General features: G+C 35.9%; 1 pseudogene; it reads right to left on the reverse strand.

The window, feature by feature from the left end:
• LOC113068209 (oxysterol-binding protein-related protein 6-like) overlaps positions 1 to 16,273 on the reverse strand; it is a 168,015-nt pseudogene that overhangs the window by 121,660 nt on the left and 30,082 nt on the right.

Genomic DNA, 16,273 nt, shown 5'->3' on the forward strand with positions numbered 1-16,273 from the left:
AATCAAGTAATAGAGTTATCCAATATTCTTTTATTAATACAAATAGACCTAAGTGAAAAAGTATTAATTTTAGTATGACCATTTATATATAAACTATCGATGAGGGAATAATTGCTTCAAATAAAGGATCAAAACCAAGTAATTACATTGATTTATTGAACAACCCTGATGAAATTGGCATACAATAATGTAATATGCTAATATGCTAATAAATGTAATAAGTTTATTATATAATAACTAGGGCTATAAATATCCACTCGTTTTCTTGATGCATCGATTACAAACCCTGATGATGTATATGCATTGATCTTGAAACATAATTTTTCAGTTGTGAATCGCAGATCTCGGACAGTAATCGATTTAAAACGCCAAGAATCGAATTTATTGCGAATGAATTTCTATAGCAATTCAATGCTTTGAAAATATATACACATTAAATTACTACAAGCACGAATAAATGGAGACCTTGAACAGTGTTTGTGCCTTGAATCTATCTCTCACATGCTCCACTGTTACAGTCTGAGATAGTGCTCGCGCTCCATTCCTCTCTGATGCAGCTGATGTGTGATCTCTCCTTAGGACACGTGGCCAATTATACTAAAGAGAAGTAGTTTGTCAATGGCTCTCTGCATTTTACTGACAGCATTGCCAGAGTAGTTGAAAGCTGGGTATTTATTACATGGACGGAGCAGAAATGTGTCTAAATCATACACACAGTTTCATTGAATGATAAATGTGTTTAAAATGTGACATCTGGTGCGTTTTCTTTCAAAATCATCATTCGCTGTTGGAGAGGAGAAGTTAAACAGCTACTATAGCATTTTGCACTGAAAGAAGTGATCTTGCTCTCATAGACGTGCCAGGCTTTATCTGCAGCTAAACTAAATAAAAGCAGAATAAACTGATGAAACGTAAAAAACAAAAACACAAATAGATAAAATGTATGAAAGATGCAGTGCTAACCGACATTTATTACAGTACAGAAACTATAAGTATAGCAAATATATGTAAAGCACTATAATATTTTCTACCTTATTCTGTGCAGAAAATTAAAATAGCTAATTAAATGTAGCATATAAAACAATCATAAAATTGCCATTAGGAAAAAATATAGATTACAAAATGATTTGTCAAGCAGTTTATTTGATTTCTTACAGCAAATTAAAAGAGAATTCATTGTAGATAAGAAATAAAAATAAAAATAATAATGATAATACATAGGCTACATACATGAAATGATTGTATTTGACATTTCTGTCACTTCTGAAATGGCAACACCCCTGGTGTGACAAAATGTTAGCTTATACATCATTTTAAAATATCTTTTTTCATTTTTTTTTTATATTGGCTTACATGCATTTTTACGTATGCCATGTCATGCCATAGTATCATTAAACTAGCATTTAACAATGGACAAAAGTTTTTTTTTTTTTTTTTTAATTGTTCTAACCTATGGTTCTCGAACTAGAGGTCTTCACAGTGCACCCGAGACCCTCTATTATTTTGGGTCCCGGGTCAGTTTACCATTGTGTGTAATACACGTGTGATTGGAGTCATCGGACTCTGAGAACACCCGGCCGTGATCAGACACTGCTTGTGTTTTTTGTAACTTGGACTTGTAAAAAAAAAAAAGGCGATTCTCTCTCTCTCTCTCTCTATCTGCCGTTAGAAGCAGAGCGCACAGACTCAGGGTTAATGCACGATAATAGTGCAGACTTGACACACTCATATTTCAAATCAGCAACAAGATCTGAGGTGAACTATCACATGAATGTTTTCTATGATGCTCAAATTGCGTAAAAAAGCTAGTTTTAGATTGATCCAGCTAGTACACATGTGCAGTCTCGAGAGCGTGTCATGTTTCTATGACAACCAGTGAGGGACACTTCGACCGCCAAACCAGGCTTCACATTTTCTCCCATTTTTATAATACTATATAGTAACCGTTTAATCTTAAGGTTTTAGTGGTCAGACTCTGACTTGACACAGAGCAGAGAGCACAGAGATGATTGAACTATAATAACGATCGTTCACTGACGTTATTTATTTGCTGACGGGCAAACAGTCGAAGTTAATATGAGAGTTAACTCGAGTCAGAAGGGACATGTGCACAATTAAATTTGTCATCCATCACAGTGACATCAAGTGAACTTTTGTAGCTGAAATAATGAGTGGATTAAGCTTGGACTTGGAATAACGAGAGGAATAACATGGATAACTGTCTTGTCGGAGGATTGTAATGCATCACAGGAAGTCAGGTAGATGGAAGAGAGACTACAGCTCCTTGAATTAGGTAAGACAGTGTGTTATATTTTTCGCAACAGGTTTATTGACTTGTAATAGCAATTTAAAGCGGAATGTGTGACAATTGGGTCCAGTCGAGTCTGTCTTTCTGGCGGGTTTGGGTCCAGCTTTCAAATAATAGACGGGTCCCGGTCGGGTTCGGGCACACAATTTTGGACCCGTAAAGACCTCGATCTCCAACTATAAAGGCTGGTGTAATTTGCCCCCTGACTATGCATTTAAAGAATTTACGGGAAGCATTTAAATAATCCTGTGAAACCACTTAGAGTCAGAATCAAATAGAAGCCTACGCAAAGATTCAAAGCCCTAACGAATACCTGAAGATGGCACCAATGGCCTGGTGATGCTTCACTTTACAGTAGGGCTGTAGCTATCGAATATTTTAGTAATCGAGTATTCTACCAAAAATTCCATCGATTAATCAGATAAAATGCGTTTTTGCTTAAAGTGCAATATTAATTATGCAAGAGAAAATAAGACTCCTGGGTCTCTTAAATTAACAACTTAGTTTCTTTTTTTAGATTTTTTTTTTTTTTTTTTAAATGCAAACGATGCAATGCATTCATGAAAAACAAACATTTAATCATTACCCATTGTTTCCCTGCCTGTACTTGTACTGTGAACAATGACAATAAAGTTGACAGATGAATTAAGTGCATTTAAGTGCCATTCAGTTGGGGTTTTAAATAAAGCATTTTGTGAGATGCACATTAAACACACAAAACAATTATTTATCTTTTAATTATTGAAAATTAAGCAGACTTAATTTTTTGGAAAACAAATGGGATTTACTATTAAAAATAAAACATGGAAGAAATGTTGTGTGATTAAAGATAAAAAAAAAGGTTGATTTTGTTATTTTTTTTTTAGTAGTAGTAGGATATATACACATTGCTGAACAGTTGTAATATTTATCTGTTAAATAATTGTCTTTAAACCGGACTTTTATTTTGACGGGTTGACGTACCTTTACAGTTCTGTGTATTTAATGTGACGCTAGTTTTACTCAAATCAAACGGTCAAATGCTCATGAAGTGACTGTCAGAGCAGTTCTGGAGATGTTGTTCATGTGTTCACATCTTTATTTAGTGAGACAGCAGACGCTGAAATTACCGCGAGCGTCACGCGCTTCAGTGTGTGTGTAAATAAATGAAGAAGCGCTTCTGCTCCATTCATTAACACAGACACGCAGAGCATGCAGGATTCATATTTAAATAGACTGTTCTGGCTTAATATTTACAGATATTAGTCCATATCGTGATTTGATGTAAGTGAAATGACCTATTTTTGATTAATTCATTCAAAATGTGGCAAATTCTGGGCCATTCCGCGTTTAACTGTAAATTCCGTTTTTATGTCTGGATTCCGCGATTTCCTCCATGTTTTCTGCATCGCGTAAATCCTAGGGCCCTAGTTGTGGTATGCCAACTCTATCTTGCAATGGACACAACCCACGACGTTCTCTTTACGTTTGCCTCAAATCAAAACACTGCTGACTCCTTGCAGCATTTCCATAGGGGGCATTTCGGACGCAGCGCTTGTGCCTGCTTCTGCTTTGTGGTTGCATAAATGCGTTGTGTCACATAAAAAAAAGAAATCAATGCGAAAGAACCTGATGTGAGATTTAAAATAATTTAAAAGAGGCTTGGAGACAGAGGAATTTGCCTCGATCATTTTTTGTAATTGAGTTACTCGAGGAATCATTTCAGCCCTACTTTACAGTATGATTTAATGTGATTTTAAAATTTGCCCACCTGTAAACTCAACTTTAATCGCCATCAAATTGCATACAAAGAAATAGGTTGATGAATTATCCTGTGTTGGGCACAGGTTAATAAATTTACTTTATAAATCTAGTGATATTAAATGCACTGTTTTCTCAGAAGAATGTTAAGCAACACAAACTCAGAGTATATGCAGAGCAAGAGTTTGTGTCTTGAGCAGATGAGATGGAGATGCACTCCATGCTTGCAAATGCTAACAGTGCAACACAAAATGTGTCAGACTTTATATTCAGTGCCAAATGAAACCCAAACAAACAGCACATGAAATTTAAGACCGAACAATATAATGCAAGCACCATCAAAGGATTTACCACAAGCACAAACTTCTTTATATATATATATATATATAAATAAATAAGAAGTTTGTTCTTGTGGTAAATCCTGTACACACACACACATGAATGACCTAAAGATATATCAATGTTTGTTTCTTTTTGTCATTCAATAGCTTAGGTCTGAAAGATGATTTTGTTGTTATCAGCACTCTAAATTGTCCTAGCACGAAACAAACATAAAAAAAAAAAAATTAAGTCAAAGGGGAAAAACAGTTCAGTAAAAGGGGAAAAAAATAACTTTTTGTCTGTATGAATAGGCTTGTTTGAGATGCATCGTGACCTCTGTGAACTTGGTACCCCATGAAAAGAAATAAATCACCTTAATTATGCCATTAGTTTGTGCTACCTACGTTTGTGCTGATTTGGTGTTTGAGATTAAACAATCTTTTTGGCCGTGTGACGTCAGTCTCCACTCCATCACTATAAATCACTACAAACCAGCATAGTTCGTTTGTGCTCAATTTGTGCCCATTTGTGCAATTATAAAAAAACACTGTATATATTTTCCTTCCATAGATATAATCATACTATTTTCGGAGACTGTGATGTTACTCTCCACCCCAGTTTGTCTAAATCACCCAAAACTGGTGTCATTAATTTGTGCTCTATTTGTGCTGTTGAAATGAACGTCAAATATATTTCTCCTCAGGAATAACAAAAACAACTCTGAGCAGTGATGTCACTCTCCACCAAATGGTGTCCAAATCTCTCCAAACTGGTGCCATTCATTTGTGCCCGATATGTGCTGTTAAAAGAAACCCTATACCTATGACCGCTTTTATATAACAAACAATTAAACCTTTTATGAACAGTGACATCACTCTCCACCCCATGCAATCTAAATCATTCCAAAAATAATTCTAAATCATGGTTTGTGCCATTCAAATGTACACTATCTATATACAGTCCTCAAATTAAGAAATACAAAACGGGTCAGTGACGTCATTCTCCACCCCATGCGGTCCTCCAAACCAGTGCCATTCGTTTGTGCCATTAAAGGAAACAACCATGCCCTCTTCTTAAATAACAAAAAAAATTGTGCTGCTTTAAAATTGTAAGTTTAGTCAGCTCCACGTTTTACTGACTTTATATTTCAAAGTTGACTAGGCTTAAATTTCAAGGCAACATTAAGTTGAAACTGTGACCTTTTTTATTTTATTTTTTCATTTGCTTTTTTTATTTTTTACTGAAAGTCAAACATTTTCTAATTCGTGCTTGATTTGTGCCATTACCATACTAAACATTTCTCCTAGGAATATACAAATATATGCTAATGCAGGGAGCTCTCAGTCCATGCCAATGGCTCCATTCGTTTGTGCTTAGAGGTTTTAATTGCAAAATATTACTAAAAAATTTTCCACTTTTATATGCATCTATAGTAGGCCTAGCAATCAATTTGTGGTCTTTTTTTCTTTTCTTCACACGTTCAGTATAGCTTTTTTTATTATAAGGCTATTATATCTTTAAGCACTTTTCTACAGTCCATTATGTCCTTTTTGTCTTATTCAGTGCGATAAATCGTTTGTAGGGGGGGGGCAGAAAAAAAGTTAATATTAATATAATATTAGTTGTTAAATGCAGTAATAACATGCAATTACATTTACATATAGCTTATAGATAATGGGATATTAAAGATCCGGCTCTTCGTGATCCCATGTTTTAAACTTTAGTTAGTGTGTAATGTTGTTGTTAGAGTATAAATAATATCTGTAAAATTATAAAGCTCAAAGTTCAATGGCAAGCAAGATATTTTATTTAACAATTCGCCTACAACGAACTACCTGTTTGGACTACATCCCTCTAGTTCCTGCAGTAATTACGTCACTAAAACAGTTTTTTTACTAACCTCCGCCCACATGAAGAAACAAAAAAGGGCTTGGTCTTGTTGCACTCCGACTAGGAAGGAAGAGCTGTGTTTTTGTTTGTCGCCATGTCGTCGAACCTCTGTTATTTTCATCTCGGAGTCCAATCATCATCGTTTGGGCTTCCCAGGGACGCTGTACTTGGAGATTAATGTTTACAACTTATGTTTAACAATGTTCCCGAAAATTATAATCCACATATAAAACTATGTGCAGCACATTTTTCTGAGGACAGCTACCTCAATCTCAATCAGTTTAATGCTGAATTCGCACAAAGATTATTCTTGAAAAATTGAAAAGTTCCCTCTTTGTCTGGAGAAGGCGTTGTTTATGGACTACAACCGGTAAGTGTATTTTATTATGTAAGTTGGTGCATTTAACAGTTTCTGTAACTTATTACAAAAAGGGCAACACTGTTTAGCTTTGTTAACTAGATGATACGGCTGAGCAAAAAAAAAAAAAAAAAAAACGCGATTTTCATGCACATATCATCAGTAACGGCGCTCCTGTGATTAGAAGTACATCTCCAGCACGTACGTTCAGATCAAGATTGCCAGGTTTTCAAAACAAATCCTGCCCACTTGTTTCTCAAAACTAGACCAAAACTAGCCCAATCACGTTTCCAGGAGGCTAGGTGCACTCAGCTGGTGTCGAATCACAACACAGGAACCGCTGGCCCAATCAGAACTCGTCACGTATTTCTGAAAGAGGGACTTCACAGAACAAGAAATCATCAGCCCGTTTTTATGACAGTGAAAAGATAGGTGAATTGGGTGAAAAATACTGTGTTTTTTTACGCGCGAAACATGAACGCATGTTATATTGCACACTGCAAACACAAAGCTTAAAAAAAAAAAAAAAGTGACCTTTAAGAACGTCAGTGTGTTACACACTTAATTTTGGAGTCTTTGGAAAGTAGACCCTTTGGGCTTTACTTTTTAAATCAACCAGAATTGATTATGCTCCAAAATATTAAAAGTTATAGACACTGAAGTACCTTGAAAAAAATGTTACCACAAAGAATTTTCTCTTTTCATTTGATATAAAAATACAGTCCTGGAGCAATCTAGAAGAGTAATGGGTTGAAAGTCACATATCTCATGAGTTTCTATTTCAAATCTGAAGAATATCATTAAAAATGAGATTCCTGCAAATATTTTTCTGAGACTGTCAAAATTCAAATAAACTATCTTCCGCTTAAAGATTCATCTGCTTTCTAATCACATGCACCGTACTTTGACGTCATACACCGATCGGTCTGTGCAGGGCTGAAGCATGTTGAACAAACCTAATGTTAGTGTATGAGTTAGTAGTACGGAAGATATAAATGGGGTGAACAGTAGCTCATTAGCATTTAAAGAGCCATGAACCAAAACGGTCTCTGTGAACAGAGCTGGTTTGACAAGTTAAAACGTTTTCAAAACCGCTGAGGAATTTTAACCAAAATGTGTTAAAAATTATTTCAGAAATAATATAAAAAGAAACACGACAACTTGTGTGAAATGGGCATCTGATGTCACCTTTAAGCATAAAGCATGAGAGCATACATGACAATACAGTCATAGACATGCATACACGCACACACATATTGTACATACACATGCATACATACAGATACACACATACATAGATACATATACATACATACATATATATACACATATATATACATATATATATACACATATATATATACACACACACACATACATACACATATATATATACACACATATATATATATATATATATATATATATATATATATATATATATATATATATATATATATATATATATATATATATATATATATACATATATATATATATATATAGAATTACAATTAATTCTTCAAATATCAGGACATAAAATGGTAAAAAATGTATTAAAAAAACCCTCTTACTAAATAAATGATTCTAAAAGGTCTATCATTATTTTATTCACCACAAAATATTCATCTTATTTCTCATTCTGCAGTGCTTATAGGTGATACTAGTAGTAGTAGCAGCTCAGTGTTGTCAGAAGTGTACTAGCTCCATCTTGAACAAGGAGGAAAAATAATAATAATAATAATAATAATAAAAATAAAAAGATTACCTCTGAGAGGGTTGTGCACAATGTGGCCAACTGATCGGAGGTTGACTGCCGAAGGTCAGTACCAGCCCAAGCTTGTCTGACTCGCTCACTCTCCAGAGCCAGGGATTCATGGATGGATTTGAAAGATGAATTTACTATAAAAAGGAATAATAATAAAAAAATAATAATAATTTAAATTCAAAGTTCAAAAACCAACCCATCTTGCATTATTGTGTAGTCTATTGATCCAAAAAAAGGGAGCCTTCTAGCTTCCAAGTGAGTTAATTGTAAATTTTCTTTCTAAAACTACTAGAAAATGTCCATTTTCACAAATTTCCAATTAATATATAAATGGCTGGCCTTAATACTGCAAGATACAGTATGTCTACTGCAGTGGCATGTGGTGTCCAGCATTCGGGTTGGCCACCAATGGATATAGCTATTGGATCTCTTGTGTTCTGACCCAATGGCATGTCTTTGTGGGCCTTCCTTTCAGGAAGAAAACCAGTTTGCAAAAAGACGCAACTTCATGCAGCTGCCTTGTATAGGGGGCTCTGGCTTGAGAGATTGGGTTCATTACCATCACCATGCCACTAGGCTAGATAGTGTTAAGTGATAGCCAACTCATGTCTTCCATGTCCTGTCCAGAGGTCTGGGCATTTGTGCCATGCCACAGAGAAAGAAGGTCCTCCCTCAGGTTAATATGTCAGAGAGAGAATGTTGACAGGAACTTGAGCTCCAAGAACCAAGCCTTGGTTGGCAAGCAGAGCACAACCAGCAGGACCTGTTCTCTTCCTCCTGTTCCTAAGAGATGCCTCTCATCAAAAAACCACAACTTGACCCCAAAGAACTAGTTAATTATAGACCGATCCCGATCATCTGATCGTGGTTGTATCTCTCTATTAGTTTTATTGGAACTTAGTGATGTGTTTGACATAACTGACCACAGCATTCTTTTGCATAGACTTGAACACTTTGTTGGCATTGATGGAAGTGCATTAGCATGATTTAAATCGTACTTATATGACCGCCATCAGTTCGTAGCAGTGAGTGAAGATGTATCATATCGATCACAAGTGCAGTATGGAGTACCTCAAGGCTCAGTACTAGGGCCGCTACTCTTCACGCTTTTTATGTTACCCTTGGGAGATATCATCAGGAAACATGGTGTTAGCTTTCACTGTTATGCTGATGATACTCCACTCTATATTTCTTCGCAGCCTGGTGAAACACACTGTGGAAGATTTTTATTAGTAAGATTTTAATCAATCAAGAATAATCAATGTGAATCAAGCCATTTTTGTTGCTAGTTGTTTTTCCATTATAATCCTATAGGTAATGGAGAGAAAGTTGCCTACACCCTGGAATTTACAGAACTGATGAGAAACATATGGCCAGAAACGGCCTTTCGTTATACAAAAACAAGTAGGGGCCCTCCTCCCTAGGGAGGGATCAAAATTGCATGCATAAGGAAAAGTTTGACTATTTGGAAACGCCCTGTTTACGGTATATAATGAGATGCAACCTAGTATTTCGACAGAACTTCTTGCAACAAGCTCTCGACTTTGTTTTGCTTAAAATAAAGTCTTTTCTTCTGAGAGAAAAATCCCTGACTGAGTTTGATCCTTGGGAGAACCGGCAAAATACACCACAGATTTGGCGACCCAGATGGGACTGGAAAGGAGCAGAGTGGACGACTGCTCTTGAGCTGACTGATGAGCAACACACACACAGTGGTGGCCACCATAGAATAAGGTAAGCATTTTTGCTTATATAATTAGTGTGTGTTGTTGACTGGTCAGTTCTGAGTGGTAAGGACACTTAAAATCTGCTCTTCCAAATTTAGAAAAATAATATGATATCTAAATTGAAAAAGGGGTTTTACTCCAGAAGAAATAACTGCATGCACATATTTGGGTTATTAATAGGAAGGCCTTGAAAGGCAACCTCGATTTAAGACAAATATGGTGTAGGCAGAAAGACATGGCATGCTGTGGTCTGTGTTTATTGGATAGCTGGGCCTAGGTAGGACAGTGATAAACGGATAAGCAGATTAGTTAAGGAATCGCGAGGAAAAGTCCCATGGATACCGCTTTGAGAATGTATAAGTGAAATTCTCGAAGGACTGAATAGATGGGCCCTTAAGGACGCTCTAGGTAGAGCGAGCTCTAGGAAGAGCTGTGTTTTGTTGTGTGAATGTATCTGTGTCCGGACTGAATGAATGTGTGAACAAAGAAATTCCTCGTTGGGTGGGTAAAAGTTGCGCACCATTCTTGGACTGTCACTTCAGGGTGGCTGGGTGGAGTTGGACGCAGCTAGTATCCACTTGAGAGGGATGAATGTATGATGAGCCTTGATAATAAAAGGACAATTAATGACTGATTATCCCTTAGATAAAGGGAAAAAGTATGCAAGCATAAGCACTCTGGCTCAATAAAGAGTGTAGCAAGTGTGAATGGGTTTAGGAAAATAGCATCAATAAAGTTTGAACCAAGATCTATAATAGATTTTTGCATTTAGGATGTCTGGGTGAAAGGGGAGAAAATTTTCTGAGCCCAGTGTAGTGGGAGTGAGAACAAAGGAGGACGTTTCCACAGTAAAGTTTTATTACATGGGGGGAGCAAGAGGTGCTCTCCCCTCCTGGACCATCACTTGGGAGTGATTAGGTTACAGAGACTGGTGTTGAGAAAGGATAAGTGCAGGAGCCCTAAAACAATAAAGTTAACTGAAGGAAGGTTGTTTTAGAGAAAAATAAATACAAATGTTTCAAGAAATGGACTAATATAGAGATGGCAGATATGGTGGAATATAGAAATAATAATAAATTAATTAATAAGATATGTATTTATTATTTAATAACTTGTCTGAATAGATTAATTTAAAAGATGCACGTGCTTAAAACTTTTTTTAATACGTGAAGACATCTAAAATTTGTTTCTTGTTATCCCTGGGACAGTATGAAAGTTAATCCATTACAGAGTTTCAGAGATTGGGCTTGTGTACATGTAAAAAATAAAAGAAATAACTTGTGCAATGTGGAATGAAAGCAAGATTGGGTGACCAAGTTAATAAGACATTTTGATTCAAAAGCTATAGGCATTTTACAATAGGAAGGAAACTAGTTGCTTAAAGAATTAAATTTAATTATTTTATTTACAATAATAGGAATTATTTTATGTTGGTTAGGAAACATTAATTCACAAATACCGGATTATTCTGAATCATGTATGCAAATATAGAAGAAAAATTATGATTGAAGTCTTTATTTTACCATATGCATGTCATGCTGTTATAAAAAAAGGTTTATTTTATTTTATTGCAGTATATTTAGATAATAAAGGTAGCTGATTTCTGCATTTTGCAAAGAAGAAAAAATGCTTGCTATTTTCCTGCAATGAAGAACTTGCTTAACTAACAAAGAATAAGAGAACTGCTGTTTTCAACCAGATGATTTTGTTTTTAATAAGGGACCACTGAAAGAAGAGGTTGAAAAGTGAAAATTAGAAAAAGAGCTGATTGCTCAGAAACAATTTGGTCAGGAGTTACATAGGTACATTTGATTAATGCAGTCTCTGAGTGTTAAACTTTCAGATGATTTCTGGAACAGTGCCTTGACAAAGGAAAGCAATGAACTGGAGTCTGTCGAGGAATGGCAAAGCAGCAAACACAGCTGCAGAAAGAGAAGAAGAGGGAGGGGCTGACGGATGTTCCCCTCCCCTCCTGAAAGAGAAGAACACACTTCAGCATGGAGAAAGAAAGAATTAAAGCAGGAAAAGGTGAATCTTTCACTTGAGACTTTTCCTGAGGGTGAAAAGAACATTATGAAATGCAAAACTCTGGCAGAAAGAAACCAGAAGCCAGACTGAGAAGAAGCAGAGAAACAACGGAGACCGTACACCACAACATCAGGTCTTTGAGTGCCATCACAGACTGACGACCCAGTACAACAGCCCAGGCTGATGAGGTCACCAGAAGGACTTCCATCCCTTCAGTGCACAGGTCCTGCATATTCAATGAACACTATAGAGACTGCTTCAAATGTTAATTATTTTATTTGATTATTTTATTTACTATGTTTTAATCTTGATTATTCACTGGTCTCACAGCACTTCCTTAAATTCTGTGTTTTAACTAACTTTCTCAATCTGCTTTTCAATAGGTTCCAGTCCAGCCTCATGTCTTAAAGAAAAAATAATAACTTTGACAGACAGAAGTGAGTACTTGACTCACCAATCAGATAAACATGGAGCTGGATTTGGCATAGTAAGACTGTTTCATTAAACAACTAAGGGAAAATGCACAACTGAATACTTCACAACAATGCTGAGCTCTTTGGGAAAGAAGAGAATAAATAAATAAATAAATAAATAAAAAAGGGTATCTTGATGAACAATAGGAAAAAGATATAGGGTTGAAAAAATAGAAATGTTGGTCACTCCATTTTGTTTTAAGGTAATTTTCTAAGGTAAAACTGAATAAAATAATATTGAAGAAAAGATAATTCCAAAGATCCAAAATCATGAAATCACATATACTGTCAACACTGGGGATAACAAAATGGAAATGTAGATGGTCATGGATCCAAGATATGCAGAGATCTCCAATCCTCTTCTCAGAGTCGCTCATGAGCAATAACAAAAAAGTATTTGACTAAACTTTAAATTAGACAAACACATGACATTTGAGAAATGATAATTGGCTCTCTCAAATGCCCAATGCCTAGGCCTAATATTCTAAACAAATTAATCTATGAGATTTTGGAAAAAGGAAGGAAAGAAAGAAAATAAAAGTTTTTGGCAAAAAAAAAAAAAAAAAAAAAAAAAAAAAAAAAAGGGGGAGTGAAAGTGTGTGGAAAAGTATGAATGATGGTGTTGTATGGCATGAAAGAGAGTGTCTGATGAGACACTGAGGCAATTCAATCAATTTGCCCAAAAAGCTGTATACAAATTTGAATGTGGGCCCACAGGGCAAATTTATGCCCAGTAAAATAATGACCATGGATGTATTTGGTTAAGTTTCCTGGTCAGTACCAAGGTCTTTGTTGTGGCAGAAAGAAAAACAGTGCCACACATGCGCAGCGTATAACATGGGAAGGCAGAGCAAAGCACGCTTGCTCTGTCCACCCCACATCTAACTTTCTTTTCAGCATATCATGATGGAGCTGATTGTGTCAAAAGGATGAAATATTATCTTTCTGACTGTTAAAATAAATGCAGTGGGTTGAGTGTTTTCCAGGTCAAAAGGCCTATGCTACCGAGCAAGATAGGAAAATATCCAGTGATATAGTGGAACTCAGTTTACAAAACAAAGAGATAACTGAATAAGCAAATGGTTGAGAATAAAATTGAAAAAAAAATAAAATAAATAAATAGTAAAGACAGCACTGAAATTGTGAAAACTCAAAAAAAGGGCCAAGACAGCCCTCAACCCACATTACATTTCCACAGGTCACACCAAGAAGGACGACTGGCAAGATGAACAAATTAGCATGCTTGATAACACTAACAAAAATTCTTAAGTTTTCCATTTACAGGTGACAGCAGTTCCAGTAAGACCAAGGAATGCTTCGCTCCATCAAAGAGAACCAGTGAGGGTGCAGTTATGATCTCAAGAGAGCCTTGCATTAATCAGCAAAACAGTTACAGAGTGACATCTGAGTTCACATCTCTAACCTTAAAATACCCCAACCAGCTTCAACAACTCCACACAGCATGAAGTGAGGGATGAAGGGCGTGCTAGTAACGACCCACCCTTGCCAACGAGGGAAAGACCATTGCAACGACTCGCAAAGAGTCTCCCTGGTGAAGATGGAATGAGACGTGATGGGACTGCTACTGAGATCAAAATACTTGAGAGCAGATATGAGCCAACAAATAGAAAATAAAAAATGGAAAGAGAATCTTAAGTAATGGTAGAAGAAGAATTGGAAGGTTATGAGAAGGGAAATATGGATGTAGGAAGATTTGAAGGGAAAATAGAGCAATTGGATGCAACAAATAGAATGAAAAGACCAAAATAGAAAAACTCAAGATTTGTGAATTGAAGAAGGAAAAGTATGAGTTATGTTTGGGGAAAATGCTGTATTTATAGAAGGGAGCATTTAATGAAGAACTGATCAAATTGAAAAGGCTAAGAATGGTGATAAAGAAAATGTTGGAAAAGATAATAAAATGTAAGACTGGTTTGATTTACAATTAGGAACATGTGGAGCATAGTTTATAACTAAATAGGGAAAGTTTTTAGGAATGGCATTAATGACAGGAGATTTACTATTTTACTGTATACTTCCTATATTGAGGTCACTAGTCAAAGCCACAGTTAAGCAAATTAAATTCAAAGATATCAAAATAATGGGAAATTTATACATAAGGTATTTAAGCTGAAGATCAACTATTATAATCTTGTGATATTCAATGTGTGATTTGTATTTGTATGTGTATGTATTTTTATGCCTTTTATACAAAACTGTGAGAACCAGGCAAATGCTGAACCAATTGCATATTCATGCTTTTAACAATGTCTACTATTAAAGAGGGGTTAGGGAGACTGGATCTTTTACTCACTCCATGTCAAATTAGGAGAGAGATGTTTGGTCCAGTAATCCCTCAGAGTGGAATTTCATAATCTAGTCACTGGTGATAATACAATGTGACTTATTTAGTCACTAGGTAGTGTAAATAATATGACTGGATTATGGAGTAGCACTCTGGATAAGAATAATCAAATGTGAGACTTATTAAGTCTCAAAGGGGAGAATATGTGGAAGATTTTTATTAGTAAGATTTTAATCAATCAAGAATAATCAATGTGAATCAAGCCATTTTTGTTGCTAGTTGTTTTTCCATTATAATCCTATAGGTAATGGAGAGAAAGTTGCCTACACCCTGGAATTTACAGAACTGATGAGAAACATATGGCCAGAAACGGCCTTTCGTTATACAAAAACAAGTAGGGGCCCTCCTCCCTAGGGAGGGATCAAAATTGCATGCATAAGGAAAAGTTTGACTATTTGGAAACGCCCTGTTTACGGTATATAATGAGATGCAACCTAGTATTTCGACAGAACTTCTTGCAACAAGCTCTCGACTTTGTTTTGCTTAAAATAAAGTCTTTTCTTCTGAGAGAAAAATCCCTGACTGAGTTTGATCCTTGGGAGAACCGGCAAAATACACCACAACACCAATCTGAAAAACTAATGGAATGCATAGTCAATGTAAAAAACTGGATAACGAGTAATTTCTTACTGCTAAATTCTGGAAAAAAACAGGTGTTAATTATAGGACCTAAAAACTCTGCATGTAATAACCTAGAACACTGTCTAAGACTTGATGGCTGCTCTGTCAATTCTTCATCATCAGTTAGGAACCTAGGTGTGCTATTTGATCGCAATCTTTCCTTAGAAAGCCACATTTCTAGCATTTGTAAACTGCCATTTTCCATCTCAAAAATATATCTAAATTACGGCCTATGCTCTCAATGTCAAATGAAGAAATGCTAATCCATGCATTTATGACCTCAAGGTTAGATTATTATAATGCATTAATTAGGTAAACCGGAACCGGAAACACTTCCCATTACACTCTATGTACTTGCTACATCATTAGAAGAATGGCATCTACGCTAATATTAGTCTTTTTCTGTCTTATTCCAAGGTCACCGTGGCCACCAGATCCAGTCTGTATCCAGATCAGAGGGTCACTGCAGTCGCCCGGATCCAGTACATATCCAGACCAAATGGTGGATCAGCACCTAGAAAGGACCTCTACTGCCCTGAAAGACAGCGGAGACCAGGACAACTAGAGCCCCAGATACAGATCCCCTGTAAAGACCTTGTCTCAGAGGAGCACCAGGACAAGACCACAGGATATAGATGATTTTAGATGATAGATGGTTTTGAGGAGAACTTGCC

Source organism: Carassius auratus, linkage group LG44F (genome assembly GCF_003368295.1).
Source record: "Carassius auratus strain Wakin linkage group LG44F, ASM336829v1, whole genome shotgun sequence".
Taxonomy (NCBI): domain Eukaryota; kingdom Metazoa; phylum Chordata; class Actinopteri; order Cypriniformes; family Cyprinidae; genus Carassius; species Carassius auratus.